We start from the raw sequence: 20,496 nt of genomic DNA, 5'->3' as shown, positions 1-20,496 counted from the left end.
TTTCATTTTTTTTTAATTTTTTTTATTTATATTATTATTGTTATTATAATTATTATTATTTTTGTTATTATTATTATTATTATTATTAAACCACAATAATAATAATAATAATAATAATAATAATAATAATAATAATAATAATAATAACAAAAATAATAATAATTATAACAACAATAATAATAAAAATTTTTAAAAAAATAAAAAATAAAATTTTTTTAAAAAAAAAAAAAAACCAGTCGCACAAAACGTGCGAATCGACCTAGGTTGAGTTGCACGGTCGAGTCGCACGTTCTGTGCGACTGTTTTTTTTTTTTTTTTTTTTTTTTTTTAAATTATTATTATTTTTTTTAAAAAAATTTCAACTTATAAAATTTCTTTTGTTTAATTAATTCATTTTTTAAGTTACTTTTATAATAATAATAATAATAATAATAATAATAATAATAATAATAATAATAATAATAATAACATTTAAAAATATAAATTAAATATAATAATTAAAACAAAAAAAAAATAATAATAACAACCACAATAATAATAATAATAATAATAATAATAATAATAATAATAATAATAATAATAATAATAATAATAATAATAATAATCATAATAATAATAATAATAATAACAAAAATAATAATAATTATAATAACAATAATAATAAAATTTTTTTTAAAAAAAATTAAAAAAAAAAAAACCAGTCGCACAAAACGGTCGAGTCGCACGTTCTGTGCGACTGGTTTTTTTTTTTTTTAAATTTTTTTTTTTGAATTTCGATTTATAAAATTTCTTTTGTTTAATTAGTTTATTTTTTAAGCTACTTTTATTTAAATAATAATAATAATAATAATAATAATAATAATAATAATAGTAATAATAATAATAATAATAATAATAATAATAATAATAATAATAATAATAATAATAATAACATTTAAAAATATAAATTAAATATAATAATTAAAACAAAAATAATAATTTAATAATAATAATAATAAAAACCACAATAATAATAATAGTAATAATAATATCAAAAATAATAATAATTATAATAACAATAATAATAAAATTTTTTTTAAAAAAAAAATTTTATTAAAAAAAAAAAACCTAGTCGCACGGTCGAGTCGCACGTTTTGTGCGACTGTTTTTTTTTTTTTTAAGTTTTTTTTGTATCTCGACTTATAAAATTTCTTTTGTTTAATTAATTTATTTTTTAAGTTACTTTATTTAAATAATAATAGTAATAATAATAATAATAATAATAATAATAATAATAATAATAATAATAATAATAATTATAATAACAATAATAATAATAATAATAATAACAATAATAATATAAATAAAAATTAAAAAAAAATTAAAAAAAATTGAAAATGAAAAGTTATTATTAACTACAATGACAAATTTGTAAATTTTTAAATTCCAGGGTCAAATTCGTAAGTTCATTCGAAGGGGTGGCGATAAAATGAAAAGGGTGGCGACAAATAAAAATCGGGTATTATTAAACCCTAGCCATGCCCTATTTCTTCGTTCTTTTCACTCATTTCTTCTCTCTATTCCAGTCTTTAATTCTACATTCTAAACCTCTCTGTCATAAGTTTAGTACTTGATTGTTTTTCTTTCCCACGAGTTTTTTCCTCAATTTCTCTTAAAAATATCCAACAAAAGTGGACGAAGTGTTCAAAGATGACGATGAAAGGCAAACTTGCACACTCAATGAGTATCCGGATGACCTTGAAGAACACAAGCTGGTATATTCCCCTTCTATCTTTTTGTCTTTAGTTTTTCTCCATCACTTTGCTGATTTTCTTAGGGTTTTGTAATTTTTCAAATTTGTTTCTTGTTTGATTTGATTTGCCGAGGAATCAGATTGTGAAGTGTTTTGCTTGATATGTGTTGAATATGTAGCGAAATTTAAAAATTTAAAATTTGATAACCAGATATGAGGATCATTTCCTTAAAGTTGTTCACAAATATTCCATGTTTTGCCTAAATATGTTCGCATTAGGTTTTAGGAGGAGATTTGTTATAAAAGTCACTAGCATTTTCCATTTACATTGCAATGTTTAATGCTTTTGGACTTTGAAGCTCGGGCTCCATTTTACCTAAGTACGCATCCGTCGTGACAGTCTCACATGACCAAATGAGTAGGACACTCGCACATAGGGGTGTTTTAAAATCCGATCCGAAATATCCGGTATCCAGTTTCCAAAACCGGATAATTCGGATCGGGTATTCGATTTTAATACCGGATCCGGATCCAGGTCACATATTTTTGGAAACCGGATATTCGGTATTCGATTTTTTTTATTATTTATTTATTTTTAAAATTTTTTTCGTAAATAAAATGATGATGGTATCTCTTAAGCTAGCCTTGGGTTTAGTACTTTTAGAAAGTTAGTAGTTGAATTTTATGATTGGTCTTACTTAAACCAATGACCAATAACATTCTTCCTTAATTTTCTTAATTACCTTCTATGACTAATTAAGTTAAATATTTTATAGAGCTAGTATTTGAATTTTATATAAAAAAATATTCTAAATAAAAATAGAGATAAACAAACATAAGATTAAACGAAAAAAGACAAAAATAAACATTCTAATAAAAGCAGGTATCCGGATCCGACCCGGATCGCATTTTTAGGTATCCGAAAAACTGGATACTTGCACATGGTTTTAGTCATGGGACCTCTTCATTTCGTAGGAGTTCTATGACAGAAATTCGGGTGTACACAAAATAGGTAATGAACCCAAATAATATTGAATTACTGATGTGTAAACAAGATGAGAAACCTTGTTACAAAATGATAAATTAAAGGGGTCACACGTTTTTTGGTATATTTTTTTTGTATAATCAGATTAGTTAGGGGAACTCTCACCCTAAGCTAAAGGTATAGCAAAGAGGAACTCTCACTCTATTGCTTGGGGTAGTTTAGATAAGGGAACTCTCACCAAATCACAAACTACAAGTCTTAACTTTGGGAACTCTCACCAAAATTACTACTCTTCAAATTTGGAACACTCAAATTTGGACAATTAAAATTGACTAAACACAAGTCAAATTCAATAAACAAAACACAAGTTTTTTTGGCAAATTTCTAGATATCTTTTTCATTCATCAAAGTATGCTATATATAGCATTCTTACAACCTTTCACTTGCCTAAATAAATTCAACAAAAGAAAATAAAAAGACAACAAAATAAAAGAGGATTAAGTGGCTAATCAATGTCCACATTAATCTCCATTACACACACTTAAGACTAATTAAACAAAGCTTAAAACTAGGATAAATGTTCAGCAATTAATCTCTCAAAAACTGTTCAATACCGTCATTCAAAGCTGCCCCTTGAATTCCAAAACCGCCGCTTTAAATGAGATTAAAAACAAGCTGCCCCTTGAATTCCAAAACTGCCGCTTTAAATGAGATTAAAAACTAGCTTTAAATCTCCTTAAGACATACCCCTTTGTATTCCAAAACTGCAGCTTTAAATGAGATTGAAAACCATCTTTAAATCTCCTTAAAACACGCCCCTTTGAATTCCAAAACTGTTTGGAATTTATTCCTTGTAACCGACATTAATTCACACGTGTATTGAAGCTTGAAAAACCCCCAATTACTTGATGCTTTCAACAAGGTTAATTACACTAAGTGAAGTGCAACCCCTTGTAAAAATTATTGGACCAAAACCGTGCATAGGATTAAAGAAGGACTTGGACAAAAATAATTCCCTTGCATTGTTCTGGACTTGGACCTCACCTTGACCACTTGGACCATCTTGAACATTAGGACTTTGACCATATTGGTCATCCTCCTCTTCTTCAAAAGGAATTGCCCTCAATTCGTCATCATCAAAGTAAGGAGCAAGGTCACCAATGTTGAATGTACTTGAGACACTATATTGGCCTCCCAAATCAACCTTGTATGCATTGTCATTGACCTTTCCCACGATCTCAAATGGACCCTCGGCTCTTGGCATTAACTTGTTCTTTCTTTTGCTAGGAAACCTCTCTTTTCTCATGTAAATCCACACTAAGTCACCAACATCAAACTGCTTCACGTTTTTCACTCTTTTGTTGGCTTGCTTTTTGTAGACTTCATTTGCTTTCTCAATATTCTTCCTAACTTCCTTGTGAACCTTTAACATGAACTCGGCTTGTTCCTTAGCACCACCATGAATGAACTTATCTTGTGGCAAAGCTATAAGATCAATAGGAACATAAGGATTGACACCATAGACTACTTCAAAAGGAGAGTACTTTGTAGTAGCTCTAGGAGTCCTATTGTAAGCAAACTCGGCATGAGCTAGCTTGACATCCCATTCCTTAGTACTCTTATTAACTAAGGTCCTAAGCAAAGAACCAAGCACTCTATTCACCACTTCGGTTTGACCATCGGTTTGTGGATGGTGTGAAGTAGAAAACAGTAACTTTGTTCCCATTAGGCGCCATATTGATTTCCAAAAATGACTAAGGAACTTTGTATCACGATCAGACACAATGGTGCATGGCACCCCATGAAAACGAACCACTTCCTCAAAATATAGCTTAGCCACTTTCATGGCATCTTCAGTTTTATGACATGGAATGAAGTGAGCCATTTTTGAGAACCTATCAACAACCACCATTATTGAATCTTTACCCCTTTGAGTTCTAGGTAAAACTACAATAAAATCCATACTAATATCTTCTCAAGGTCTCTCGGGAACTGGCAAAGGCTTGTAAAGACTCTTATGGAACACCATCTTTGCCCTTTGACAAGTAGAGCAACGACTAACCACATGATGAACCGTGGCTGACATCTTTGGCCAATAAAAGTGAGCTTGAAGAAGCTCCATTGTCTTTTGAATCCCAACGTGACCAGCCAGACCTCCTCCATGAACTTCATGAATCAACAAACTTCTAATTGGACACTTAGGAATGCATAATCTATTTCCCTTGAAAAGAAAACCATCATGTAAGGAAAATAAATCATAAACTCCATGAACACATTTCTCCATGACGTCATTAAAATCACCATCTTCCTTGTAGTACTCTTTGATCAAATCAAAACCAAGGACCTTTGCTTCAACAACTCCAAGAAAATTATGCCTCCTAGATAAGGCATCCGCAACAACATTAGCTTTTCCACTTTTGTACTTAGAGGAAAAGTTAAAGGTTTGCAGAAATTCAACCCACTTAGCATGTCTTGAATTCAACTTCTTTTGTACATGAATAAATCTCAAGGACTCATGATCAGAATGCAAGATAAACGGCTGTGGCCTCAAATAATGTGACCAATGATCTAGAGCTCTCACCATGGCATAGAACTCTATCATACGTGGAATAATTCAACTTTCCTTGACTCAACTTTTCACTAAAATATGCAATTGGACGCCCTTCTTGAATCAACACTGCTCCAATTCCCTTCCCACTTGCATCACATTCAACCTCAAACGGCTTGGAAAAATCTGGAAGTGCAAGAATAGGAGTGTTGCACATTTTTTCCTTCACTTCTTCAAAGGCCTTTTGAGCTTGTGGAGTCCACTCGAACGCCCCCTTTTTAGTACACTCAGTTATAGGAGCCATGAGTGTGCTAAAATTCTTGATAAACCTTCTATAGAAAGAAGCCAGTCCATGAAAAGAACAGACCTCCGTGAGTGTTTTAGGACTAGGCCATGATTGAATTGCTTCAATCTTGCTAGGATCCACCTTCACGCCATCACCTGAAAATTTGGTGATGAAAATGTGTTGCCTTTGTGGTGCCAAGGGCTCCTCCACACGTGCTTGCAATGCCCTTCTAACCACTAAATTGGTGTTGTCCTCCATCTCCGGAAAGCAATCATCTTCCCCATCCTCTTCCTTAGGACTTTCAGTCTCCTCTTCTTCAGTTTCAAATTCCTCCCAATTTATGTTTTGGGTGGCTATGAGCCTAACCTCTTGCATGGTTAAGGCCTTTGAATTAGGACAATCCTTTTTGAAATGTCCTCTACCTCCACACTTGTAACAGACAATGTCGCTAAGTTTGAAGTCTTTCTTGTCTTTCTTAGGTGATTCATTTGACTTGCTAAAGGAAGAACCCTCCTTCAAGGTGAAGGGTGGTTTGCGCACCACTGGAGTAGTGGTAGACGTTTTCTTCTTTTTCCTCCTAGCATCAAACTTGGTCACAAGTTTACAAGCTTCCACAAAAGTAAGGTTAGTGTAACCTTCAAGCTTGTCTTGCAACTCTTGATCCAACCCAGCTACAAAACGCCCCATTTTGAGTTCTTCATTTTCAGTTACTTCACACACAATGGCAAGCCTATCAAACTCTTTGATGTAGTCTTCCACTGAATCGCCATTTTGTTGTAAAGTGCTCCACTTCACATATTGGCTTTGCTTATAATTGTGAGGAATAAAACGGTCTCTCATCCGTTTCTTTAACTTGTTCCAAGTTGATATGGGAGCTTTACCCCTAAGGGTACGTGCCCTTTGTTCTCCTTGCAACCAACTGTCACCATAGCCCTTCAGTTTCACCTTGGCTATCTTATATTTCTGCACTTCTTCTTGAATATCCTTGTACTTAAAGTACCTTTCCAATGATTTCTCCCACTCCAGGTACTTCTCTGGATCAAGTGACCCATCAAAGGAAGGGACGTCTACTTTGAGACTCCTATCCTCCCTCCTAGGTGGAGGTTCTTCATCTTGATCTCTCCTATCTTGCTCCTTCAAGAGTCTTGCCATTAAGGCAGCAAGATTCCCTTGTAGATTGGCATTAGTTTCGGCCAATCTTTCTTGACTAGCAATGGAACGATTTAGAGCTTCCAAAGCTACCCTCAAATCTTGATTCTCTCCCATGATATGTAGGTATTCGACCCCTTTGGAAGTGTTTAGAAAAACTCCCCCTACCTGACGCGCCAAATGATGTGTAAACAAGATGAGAAACCTTGTTACAAAATGATAAATTAAAGGGGTCACACGTTTTTTGGTATATTTTTTTTGTATGATCAGATTAGTTAGGGGAACTCTCACCCTAAGCTAAAGGTATAGCAAAGAGGAACTCTCACTCTATTGCTTGGGGTAGTTTAGATAAGGGAACTCTCACCAAATCACAAACTACAAGTCTTAACTTTGGGAACTCTCACCAAAATTACTACTCTTCAAATTTGGAACACTCAAATTTGGACAATTAAAATTGACTAAACACAAGTCAAATTCAATAAACAAAACACAAGTTTTTTTGGCAAATTTCTGGATATCTTTTTCATTCATCAAAGTATGCTATATATAGCATTCTTACAACCTTTCACTTGCCTAAATAAATTCAACAAAAGAAAATAAAAAGACAACAAAATAAAAGAGGATTAAGTGGCTAATCAATGTCCACATTAATCTCCATTACACACACTTAAGACTAATTAAACAAAGCTTAAAACTAGGATAAATGTTCAGCAATTAATCTCTCAAAAACTGTTCAATACCGTCATTCAAAGCTGCCCCTTGAATTCCAAAACCGCCGCTTTAAATGAGATTAAAAACAAGCTGCCCCTTGAATTCCAAAACCGCCGCTTTAAATGAGATTAAAAACCAGCTTTAAATCTCCTTAAAACATACCCCTTTGTATTCCAAAACTGCAGCTTTAAATGAGATTGAAAACCATCTTTAAATCTCCTTAAAACACGCCCCTTTGAATTCCAAAACTGTTTGGAATTTATTCCTTGTAACCGACATTAATTCACACGTGTATTGAAGCTTGAAGAACCCCCAATTACTTGATGCTTTCAACAAGGTTAATTACACTAAGTGAAGTGCAACCCCTTGTAAAAATTATTGGACCAAAACCGTGCATAGGATTAAAGAAGGACTTGGACAAAAATAATTCCCTTGCATTTTTCTGGACTTGGACCTCACCTTGACCACTTGGACCATCTTGAACATTAGGACTTTGACCATATTGGTCAATTACTTCTAGGGACCACCAAGACCCATTTTTTGCTTGAATCGCCAAGGATCCAGTAAGCCCAACACGAACTCCTTCAAATGTGTCAATTGGACAATATACAAATTCTAAATAATTAATCACATATAACTTGTACATTCATTTCACCAAATCTAACATAGATATTTTTAACCAATTTTTAATATTTTAGTTTTTCTACTACATTTATCCATAAATTACGTTTCAACATCCAATATTTAGGCACATAAATGTAGAGTTGAGAGTTGAGACAGTTGAAGACATAGCAAACTTCAATTAACATAACTTTTAGAGAATTATGTGCAAGTGTGAAGTTTTGATATGAATTCTCTTTACTTTTCTTTTAAAAGTGTGGGATGCAATTAAAACTAAGTTGTTGGGGTGTTGAAGGTGTGATGTGGACAAATTTTTGATCAAAAACTTAGTTGTTGAGAGTTGAAGCTTAGTTGTTGAGAGTTGAAGACATAATTTATATGAAATGTCAAAATTTTTATTGGTTGTTTGAAAAGTTTAAATAAAGAAGAGAATGATCAAAGAAAACATACTTTACTTTGATGATGTTAAGTGTGTACTTTTTAAGGGATAAGTTTTCAAGGGGTTGTTTGGTATTAAAAGTAACATGCATTTGAATCCCCTTGACTTTTCAAGTTAAAGCCTTGTTTATGCATTCAAGTACTCATATGGTGTTTTATTGTCTACCATTAGCACAACAATGCCAAATACTCATCCTAAAGGATTTAGTTTGACTAATAGTGTTTTATGGTAATTGTTAAAATATGTAGGCTTTCCTTCTTACTTAATTTTCTCATGGTTACAACATCCTATTCCTAGACATTTCTACTTTATTGGCTCACTATATACTTTGTGTTGTGTCCCACTTTCATTTTCCTTTTGTTGATTGGTGGTTGTCTCCTACATAGCTGCATAGAGTGAACCTCTTTGGTTCTTAAGGATACACAATCTTGTTGTGGGAGTGAGTTATATTATAGGTACCCCCTCCTAGTTATTTCTTTGACTTGTTTATGTTTTGATAGAAAACTAGCTCGGAAACCTCGACTTTTATGCGTTCATGTCTCGAATTTTTACTCATTAAATAGTCAAACCACCATGGGTATCTAATGGCATATGCTTAATATATTGTGGAAATGAAAGTTATCTCAATTCTATGTGATTAACTTGTGTTGTAGGAAGCTGAAATGGTTCTAGGTGGTGATGATGGAAATGAGTGTACCTACTCGAATGGTTATCTAAAAAGGCAAGCAATATTTTCATGTTTGACATGGACTCCGGAAGGAAATGCTGGATTTTGCACCGCATGTAGCTTGTCTTGCCATGAAGGTCATGAGGTAATTTATCATCTTTCCATTGACGAAAGAAGTTTTTCAAAGTGTGTTTTTAACAATATTTTGTGGTTTTGTTTGACTAATTTTGGGTTGTCCGCAAAGTTAAAAACAATAACATGGCTTATGGAATTTGCTTAGATATAAATGTGGTTATCATGGTGAAAGTTTGATGTATATAATAGCGAAACCCACTTGGAAATTCAAGACGTCCATATCAGACATAGGTTGTGGCCTAGCTGGATAAATCTTGCTCACATGTATAATCATATATTGAGCATTTTACCTTTGAAATAAGCATAGCCCAAATTGATGCAATGCATAAACATCAAGCTAGTTTATCTCGAGTAAACAAAATGTCACCAAAGTTAATAATTGAAATTAAGTAGGATAAGCCAAGCAAGTTATCTTGGTATGGCTTTCCTAATATAACTAGGAGTGTTTAACCAAATAAACTTCATATATGTTGTAACATGTGTTATATTCTTTGTTGGTCTCTTATGAGCTTGGGAATCAAGTTTATATTTGTATCAGAGTTTGTAAAATCTAGTGTTAATGTTTATTATATAAAGATAAGCCATGGAAGGGGTGTATCGATGTGAGTGACTTAGAGCTAACAGAATTTGGGTCTTAAAGCAAGTTTTTATTTATTTATTTGTGATCTTCCAAAACTCAAGAGGGAGTCAAAGTATAGGGCAATCTTCCTTGTCAAATGTTTTTGTAACCTTTTATTGTTGATTAGTTGGTTTATGGACCAAGTTATTGTTGCTTGAAAATACATATTTGGCTTGGGTGTATGTGATCTAAACAATGTATTTGTTTAGTTTTCACACCCAAAATGACATTATACGAGCAATTTGATTTGCATTATTTTATCATTTGCATTCATGAAATTATGTCAATGCCTTAGTTTAGTTCTAGTTGTAAGACTATTCATTTTCAAATGCCAAGTAATTCGTAGCTGAAAATTTTCATTGAAAAGCATCAATATTGTGATGTTTACCATGGAACAGTGCCCCAAATTAATGTACTTTGAAACTAATATACATATAAGTGAAATATGCCGTGAAAAATTAATTTGCTTCATGTGTTCATGCAACAAAATGAATGCAAATAACGAAAGGGGGTGATTTGGTATCGAGCTGTAAACTACTTAATCTATACAATCTCACAAAATCATTGAATATTTGCATATACTAAATTAAATTATGTGCCCCTTTCTCTTTGAGATGCCGTCTTTGGCATCTTGTGTCAACTATTATTATTTGAAATAAGTAGATTTACCATGTTTTAGCTTGTTTAGCGTTTTTGGCACGCTTTTAAGACTTATTTGTGTTGGCTTGGAAGGTTTAAACTGTCTTAATCCAGAAAAAAGACGTTTCGTTTGAGTTTCTTCTGTATGATTTTTGAACTGTGCTTTTAACTTGGTTGCTAATGTGTTACCCTTGCATGAACTGCGAATGCTTGGGATTTATTTTAGATATCTTACCTTAGGTTTCTGAATCAAGGATAAATAAACTTTTAAAGAACTTTGCCTTGTGCAATTCATATTTGTTGTCTTGCTTTTGTGAGCTCAGGTCCAAAGGAATTAAGGAGAGGAACTTATTTTTAAAGGTTATCTAGAATCTAGATATTAAGACATTTTTTAAAGATTTATTTGAGATTATATGTTATGCTCATAAAAAACCCCGTCCTACAACCCTCTGACAAACATTAAGTTTTAGGTACATCATTCTTTTGTACTGGCTTTTACATCAATTACCTTCTGGTCTCTAGAGGTGTGACTTTCATGTCCATACACTACAACGTCACATTCTGTTGTTTTTGTAGATTTTGGAGCTATGGACCAAGAGAAACTTTAGGTGTGATTGCGGAAATTCCAAATTTGGCAACTTCATATATAAGTTTTAACCAAGTAAGGACATAGAAAATGCAAAGAACATATACAATCATAACTTCAAAGGTACTTATTGCACCTGCAATCGTCCTTATCCTGATCCAGCTGTTGAAGAGGAGGAAGAGATGGTACAATGTTGCGTGTGTGAAGATTGGTTTCCTAGGGACATCTTGGTCTTGAGTCTATTAAGAAGGTTGGTGTCTTATTTTTCCATTAATCAATCTCAGAGATTGGCTAAACTTCTAGATAGATAACTTTGTTAATCCTATTTCTTCATCTAGTGGAGGATGCCTCTGAGTATCGATAGTTATATACTAAAATAGCACGTATTTCAACGATAACAATATGATCCAAACCTCACATTTTTTTCTCAAGGTTTAAGGAAAAAACTTAAATGTAAATATATTTATGTGAATTGTGGTTCAAAATTGCTTAGTTTTTCTTCTTTTGAAATGGTACTGATAATGTTCTAATCAGTCACTAATAGAGTTGTTGCTTGTCGAGGATTGCATTCTTCTTGATTTTGCTTCAGTTTTGCACTTTTGTATTCTATTTCTTTTCAGGTGTTGCTTGGGTTGGGGGAACTAGGGGGGAAACTTAAGGAAGAAATAATTTATGTAATCTAAGGTGCCCGGATAGAGTGAGTTTTTTTTTTTTGGAGTAACTCAGTAACCCTATATATGGTTTAAATATTTCCCTTGGCCCATAGGGTAAATCTTTCCTTTTTCTCCTATGGTTGGTGGCTCCATCATAATTATCTCACTCCTCTTTTCTTTTAGCTCTAAGTCTTCAACCACCTGCTATCATCGAATAAAATCATCGAGTGGCCGAATCTCCATACATTCGTATTATAATGTTATTTCCAGGGGTGAATTTGCCAAACCTTCATGAATATTCACCAAACACTAAGTTTCCTTTATAAATGTTCTCTAGTACTTATTCTTCCATACTAATTTATTCACAATTCAATACATGGTAACCAAGCGAGCCCTTATATGCTATTGCATCCTCACATTGCTTGCTTAGGTTCATGTAGGATAAAGGAATTACTATATAAGTAACCTGCAATCAAAAGAGCGAAAGAAGTTCCTGTTATGTTCTTTTGATCTTAGAGTTAGAGGTGTATTTTGAAGTATGGTAAATATGTGCTTTTGTTCGCCAAGAATTTGGCTGTTTTATTGTCATCTTGATAGCAATGTACCAAAGTAGTCTCCTTGGTTCAAATTTGTAAAAAATTATCACAATTTAGGGCACCAATTAGGGGGTGAATAATTATGGGGGAAATTACGGGAGAATATTTTGAAGGAGAAAATAATTGATGGGGTAATTTTTACTTGGTTTGGCAGAATTTTCAGGAATTTCAGTTCTTCTTTGTTGGCAAATCCCATCCAAATTGCTTCGTAGGGGAACAATGTCTCAACTAAAATCCAATCATTATGCTTTTTTAAAAAGCTATATCTCTAGAATGCTTCATTATCTTAGCCGTCTTCAAGCTCTGTTTTTATATAGGGTGCATCTTTGGACATGACTTCCATTGCCTTTTTGTTCAAAGCTTGCAATTCTTGTTCATAATCCACTAATTCCATGTTTGTACATTTTCATTGGAATTGGAAAATTGGAATTGATGTTTCCAAACTTTTAAGACATAAGAAATTGACGATTCAGGTAGTAGTGGGTCACCGAGCGCTGTAGCAATGATAAAGGCCGAAATCTTAACTCTTGACTAAGGAGGTAAATATTTCCCTTAAGGGAAGTAGGGTAAATATTTACCCTCAAATAGGGTGAAAAGAGTGCTCTCTTAATTATTTTTTCCTATTCCGGACAGTTTAGCCCAAAAAATTAATGGATTACTTTATACCCCTTAGTTTCTCCGATCCAGGCAAGTCCTAAATGAGATTAATACATTCACATTTATGGGGTATATACATGTATCACTTTTAAATCTTGAATACATGCCTTATTATTCATTTTGATCATAAACTTAAAAGTCTTTAAAAGTGCCATAACTTCAGCAGAAAGTCTGCAAACACTGTGAGCTAGCTACGAGTGCTTTTCTAGAGTCTTAACAACCTTTTACTGCTAACCTAAGAGACTCCTCTATGCCAAAATAGGGTTCAATGCATACCAGTCTATGTGAGGAGCTGATTAGCTTACTACACGTGTTGTTGCTAGGATCCTTAAACGAATTCAAGGTAACTAGCTTTCTCTGCATGTTTTGTAATATTCCAGGTTTCTCTCTTTAAATTTCGAAGAAAATTACTCACCCATATTAGTATGTGTGTCTTCCCTGGTGTCGAAACTAACAACTTTTCCACCTTCAAAGCTACCAATTAGTTAATGCAAATTGAATCTGCCAAACACTCAAGAATGACGTTCCTTTTGTGTTTATATGTTTGTTTTATGAAGTAATATGATTTAATGCTGTAAGTTCTTATACTAGGCCACATGCCTGCTGGATCTCCCTCGCAATTTAAACTCTTTGTGTTCTAGGATGATTTCGATGATGAAGGGAGGCAGGCCTGCTTAATTCCCAAATGTTATGCATTTTGGATCATCAAAATGCTGGTATCTTTAACAGGACCACAATCACTCATGCATTGTTTTTACTTTTAGTATCCTGCATCACAGTTCCTTAACAGGACTCCTCCATTAGGTTTCTGCTCTGTTACTTAGGCTTGCATGTGTCATCAGATTCTAAAGATAATTATACGACCAAAACCTATTTTTCTCAGGCTATTTTAGAGTGTGTTTGTATCTGTGTTTTGTTGGAGAATTTTACTACACTGACATGTGCAGTGAGTAGGGTTGTTGGATTAATACCAGTTTTCTATGAGGACTCCTGTTGTATCATTTATTTATTTTTGATATGTAGTATTTCAATTAGATTTTCTATTCCCACTTATCAATATTATGATGTATCTGTGTTTGAAGTATGGTCGGCATTGCTTTTCAGATTCCTGTGGACGAGGATGGAGAGCCGCTGTACGAGGATCTTATATGTCCTGATTGCTCAAAAGCTTGTTCATTCTTGGCCTTCTATCCCCAAAACATATTTGTAGCTTCTAAGAAGCATGAGGTGATCGCCAATGATGAAAAGGGGAAGGGAATACTAGAAAATGCTCCATCTTGTGTCAGTGCTGGCAAGATTTGTTGTGACGTCTTGAAATCATGTGACAATGGTGACATCAAGCCTGATAATATAACTGATGCAGAAGGATCGGTTGCCAGAGAAAAGCCGGAAAAACATTTGAGCCTGAATGAATGCATTCAAGATAGTAGCTCATGTATGTACCTCTTGTCAGCTTGGCCTTGATCTTAGGGAAGTAGTGCTAACCGTGGAATGGAACAAGGCTGTATTTCTCATAAAGAACTAGAGGGACTCTTTGTGTCGATGTGAAAAATGTTTAGACCTCTACAAACAGAAGCGTGTTAGTTTTCTAATTGACAAATATGATTCAATTGCTGAGTATGAGAAGAGGGCAAAGCGAAGAAGAGAAGAAAGGCTGCAGAAACTGGAGGGTGCCTCATTAAACATGTCAATAACCTTGGTCAAATAGAGAAAGTCGAGATCATGAGTGGCATTGCAGAGATGAAAAATGAGATGGAAAATTTCTTTGTATGCCCAATTTCCTCCTGCTTGAATAAAGTTGTTTCTTTTGTGATTGTCTTATCATAAAAGATAATGATTATATTTTTTTACTTATTTAAAACTTTTTGCAGGCAAATAGTTATGCATCAGAGGCAGTTACATCTGATGATATTTATCAACTCTTTGACAATCTCAGAAAGAAACATCATCGAGAAAAGTAAGCATTATCTTAGACCTCTGTAACTTAAAGCTAAATGTCAAGTTAATCTCTACATCAGATGGTTGTACAGTTGTGAGACGTCTGAACATTTCTTGATGTTTCTAAGGCCTATAGATGTTTCAGTTTGTGATCACTTTGTATTTCTACATATTCTTATGTATAATTGCATGTTCCTGTATTGTATTTCCTATCAAACTTTGAAGAAGTCCATTGTTTTGTTGCCCCCACCTCCCAACTCCACCCGTTTTTCTCTGATCTCTTTTGTTGTCTTCTGAGTTTCGTGATATGTTGCCGATTTAACCCCTCTTGTTTCAGCGAAGATTTTTGCTGTATTTAAGCAACAAGTTAGGTAGAAATTGATTTACACCTAAATCTAGTTTTGGACCTAACTGATTCAGGGGGTTGTTGGCTATATGGGGTCAAGTTTTAACAGAGAATCTGAGTTTTTATGTAGTATTTGAATTTCTATTGAGGACTGCTGATAGACATGAGCTTGAGAGCATTTTTCTGTTTACCTATAGGTAGTTGCAAACGCTATTTTGTATAAGGGTCCATTGGAAATAATCTTTTTGGTTTTACGTCCGACCCGCACAAACTTCGTTAGGTGGAAAATGTTGTTGATAAACTCTTGACTTGTTTACTAACACATATTTTCCTGTTCAAATTCTGTTTACTTACAGAAGGTGTCACGCTTATCACTTGTAGTCTGCTTAATATTTTTTGTGTTCAATTGTTGCTATTAAAATTTGATTTGGTGATAATGTTGCACTTCAGAAGAGCTGGTCATGTGCACCAGTTCTCTTTGATTTCTTTGGGACGAAATTTTTTTTATTATGATGATTTAGATGGTAAAAAATCTCTTGATTTAAACTGGCGTAAAATGGGAGTGTACTATATGCTATAGTTAGATGTCTTCTTACCATATCCTTTAGTTGATCAACTGCATCTGATTAGGTTTCATTTGTCTCCTGTTCTCATTGTTTATGTTGCACAACTGTTGAAACCCTTTCACCAACTTCTCTAGCATTCTTAATACGTTGCTCAACTCGATTACGTGGTGTTACTAATGGTAGATTAACGGTTAATGTCCATTCGTTCCGTCCAATTGAGACCAATGTGACCTTGTTATAAAGAAGAGTGTTTAGATGCCAAGTATGTGTTTAATACTAATTGCCTAACTTTATCTTGTATTGATGTTACATTGTTGATATTTGTCGTTTTGTCGATTTCCTGGAATATTTTCTTGGGAGTCAATGGAGTTGGGCGAGGTAGGGTAACATCTTAGGTACATGGTCACCTAGGTGTGACTTGTGTGCTAAAGCATATGCTTTGTCCCTTAAATCTACATCCATGTATGATAGGTTCAATTTAGTTTTAATAAGTGTATATATCTACAATTGTATTTAGTTAAATTCAAATATATTTTTAATTTAGTGTATATTACTTTTGTCTTTTTGAAACCATTAAACTCAAATATAAGACTTTTTTGAATTATATTGTGCTATTTTAAATGGATATACGAAGTACATATTATGAACAAGTTCTAGTTGTGATTGTACTATAATTTTATCAAATTTCTTTGGCATAATGTGCTCATTAGTTATAACATGTATGTGATCTATGTTAGGTGGAACTTTAGAACCCTATAGATAAGATTCGTCATTTTGAATCAAATTAACTCAACTTGGAATCTTGCTTGAACATAACTTCCAACATAAAATTAAATTAGGCATGCAACCTAATATTTGGATTATCCAAATTTTGCTATGAAAAACCCATGTAGAAGGAAAATTTGAAGATTAATTTTAGTAATGGGATACTTTTGGGGTGAAACAATGTGGGTTCTATTAATTTCCACTCTCCCTTATAGTCATTCTACTCATCATCCACCTCACTATTATCTATGGCTGACATGTGGCATAAAGTTATTGATTTAAGCACAATCCTTTAACTTGGCAAAGTTTCTCATGGAACTTGAATTACATAATGCAATGCTATTTTCACATGTATCCAAATTTGTAGGTGTAATTTTTTTCACTTTTCTTCCAGGGCTTTTAAAATTTCAATTGAACAATTTAGTACTTTATTTAATAAAAATAAAACGATAATTTATTATTGTTATTAAAAAATACATATACACGTTTGCACTAAAAAAAATTTATTTAATATTCACTCAGGACTTTTAAAAATTTATAGACAAACTATTTATCATCTCAATTTTTGTAAACTTATTACATTAGAATTGTTAGTTTCAACTTTCAATGTTGATGGTAATTGGTAAAACCTTAAGGCCGACAAAATGCATATTTTAGGGATGATTTCCAAAATCTCGGGATATAATAGTAGTTAATGTATACATCAACTCATGATAATCACACAAATTACCAAATCTACGAAACCTATCTACTTATGTCACGATGTTTTGGACACTTTTCCTCTTGGAATTAATGCTTTTGGAGGATTAATTTCTCCAAAAGGAAATTGCGATACATAATAATCAAATCCTATGTAGAATTTTTAGTCCTTTATCTCCACCTAATATTGGGTAACTTGTCTACTAAAATCATTGTTGTGTTTTCCACCGATTCTCGAAAGTGATGGATTATTAATTATTAATCCAATTGGGTATTTACAATTGTTGAAACTTTAAGCTCATTTTACATTGTCTTCCTTTTTTGTTACTTTTTTACATTTAAATTTCTAATTTCTAATAGATAGTAGTTCAAAAATAAACTACAAGGCTCTGCGTACACCATTACTTTAAGCTACTCAACACTTCAATCCATTAGCGCACCTAGCTTAGGTGATGGTGTTGCATATGCAACCCCATTAAAAATAAATTCAAGAAAGTAATACCTAAATCTCGAATCTATGTTCTATTTGTAGAAAATAATAATGCGAAAATAAAGACTGATTTGGGTTTTGAATACTTGGTTTGTATTAAATTATAATGAGAGGTACTACCTCTATTTATACAAGTAATAAGGACTAAAATAAGAAAACAAAATATTACGAAATATTAAACTTAAGGAAACTAAAGCACAATAATATAAAATATAAAATATAATATTATACTAATATTCCACTTCCTACACTCCCCCTCAAGTTTGGTCTTGGGATCACCGGGACTGAATTTGCCAAAAATATTCTTCAATGCTTTAGTGCCAATTGCCTTCAATAGAAAATCCACTAGTCGATTTTTTGATTTTACAAATGAAATTTTGATAATCTTTTTTGAAAATTTTTCATAATTGATTTTCAACTTTTCGAATTTAGATAAAAGGTCATGAAATAATACGGGTTGATTTATTTTATTATTTGGTCAAAGACTTGGATTTTAGGTTTGTGGGTTTTATAAGAAGGGATATGTAGTAAGATTTGAGAGGGAGATTTGAGGCGTGGGTCATGAATGAGTAATTTGGGTAGATTTTCTTTTTGAATTTTTGGCTTTTATCTTTTGTGTGTACAAAAGCAAGTATATGAAATGTTTCCTGTTGCCCTAAATACATCACATTCTTTCTCAATTACCACTTTTCTTACTTTCCCCGAGAATTGAAATTTGATTTGCCCAATTAATTCTCTACTGTTAACGACTCATCCCAATTTGCTCTCAAAATTTCGGCCACTACTGTCTGAACTCCGGTGGTGGCGACTATTTTTGCCCTGTATTTTTTGCCCCTCATTTTTCTTGTTTCTTTCTCTGTTTCTCTCATTAGAATTAAGTCCCTTCTTCTCACTATTTTCGGCCTTCAACTCAGCATGAATTCTGGTAGTAGTAGAATCAGTAACACTTAGCAAATTACCTGTACCTTTGTTGAGAATTTTTGACTTTTCTTTTAAATCTTGGTTTTGGTTTGTTTTTTCTAGTTTTTGACTTTCTGAGGGATTAAATCCCGATGATGTCTTTTCTACCATACTTTTCCCCCTCGCGACCTCACGTTGAATGGTATCATCAACGGGAGGTAGCGAAACTGGTCCGAGAATGAAGTGGATTCTTGTCCATAAATCTTAAGCAGAGGTAGTGTAGTCAAGAAAATATTCTACAAGGTCTCGGTCGGTATTGTTGATGACCCATGAGATCACCATACAATCATTCTAGACCCATTATGGATTTGTGGTGGATGGAGAAATGACGGTGATATGGTTGAGCCTTTCCCGATCACCGATTTCTGTTTTCATTTGAGTACACCACGATGGTGTAATTTTGGTAGTTTAGTTTTTCAATTTGGATTGGTTGTTCAAGTTTTTGGATCATTTTTTGAAAAAGTTGGAACATTTATTCCATATGTGCCATGAAAATCATGGTCCTGGTTGGGTTTTGTTTTTGATTTGGTTTGGTTTGATTGGTTTTGTTTTGATTTGCTTTTTGTTTGGACCGATTTTGGTTGATTATGATCAACGTTAAAATACCGATAGATTTTTTCCGTCCAGAAAAACCTTACGGCTCTAACACCTTTTATAAAATCATAATGCAAAAATAAAGATTGATTTTGGTTTTGAATACTTGGTTTGTATTAAATAATAATGAGAGATAATACTTCTATTTATACAAGTAATAAGGACTAAAATAAGGAAACAAAATATTACGAAATATTAAACTTATGAAAACTAAATCACAATAATATAAAATATAAAATATAATATTATACTAATATTCCACTTTCCAACACTATTGTCAAAATATGGATAATTAATCCCACTTTCATACCACTAGGCTACTACATTCACATTTGTCAATTTATAACTTTAACATAATTAATACTTTATAAGAAAGCAATTACAATTAATGACTATTAAAGGAAGAAAATTAATGACTATTAGTTTCCTTAATTCTCCCATTTTTCGACTCTTCTTCCTCCCAATCATTGTTTCAGAATTCTCAAGCTGTCAAGCACCATTGTTGACGGCTTGTTGCTTGCTCGTGGCCGGCCCACAACTACTGTTGCTGACACCATCACCGCCATTGCACCATTGTTACCGACAGTCCACAGCCCCACAATCTAATCCCCCATCATTATATTAGATAAATTATTGAAATCGAATTAGAATTTAGAAAAATTTTAACTTGAACTAGAATTTAGAATTCAATTAACTATTGTATTGTGAATTCGAGTATGATATGATTTCGGTTTGAATTTTAATTTGCTATAAATTATGATAGAATCAATGTATTTGTGTATGATTTTGGTATTATTTGTTCATAAATCATAATTTTAATTTGCTTTAAATTATGATAATTTCAATTTTATTTGCTTTAAATTATGATATTAGAATTAGTATTTGTATTTGTGTATGATTTCATTGCTTGTTATTCATGAATAACATAAAAATCATCATTTTAATTAAGTTATAAAGTATCAAAATTATGTTGAGTTTCTTTATTTATTTTGTAGTCTTTCATGTTATGTTTTACTTGTTTCTCAAAAAAAAAAAGTTATGTTTTACTGGTTAATGGGAAATAAGATGCTTTTATTAAGCTCGCAACTCCATATTTTAAATTCTATGTCCGCCAC

The 20,496-nt window shown here is 32.8% G+C and overlaps 1 pseudogene; it reads left to right on the top strand.

The window, feature by feature from the left end:
• The first annotated feature begins 1,658 nt into the window (after positions 1-1,658).
• Positions 1,659-17,522, top strand: LOC130799373 (uncharacterized; annotated as a pseudogene).
• The last annotated feature ends 2,974 nt before the right edge of the window (positions 17,523-20,496 follow it).

This window comes from Amaranthus tricolor, chromosome 14 (genome assembly GCF_026212465.1).
Source record: "Amaranthus tricolor cultivar Red isolate AtriRed21 chromosome 14, ASM2621246v1, whole genome shotgun sequence".
NCBI lineage: Eukaryota > Viridiplantae > Streptophyta > Magnoliopsida > Caryophyllales > Amaranthaceae > Amaranthus > Amaranthus tricolor.
This window is presented reverse-complemented; position numbering and strand designations above follow the sequence as displayed.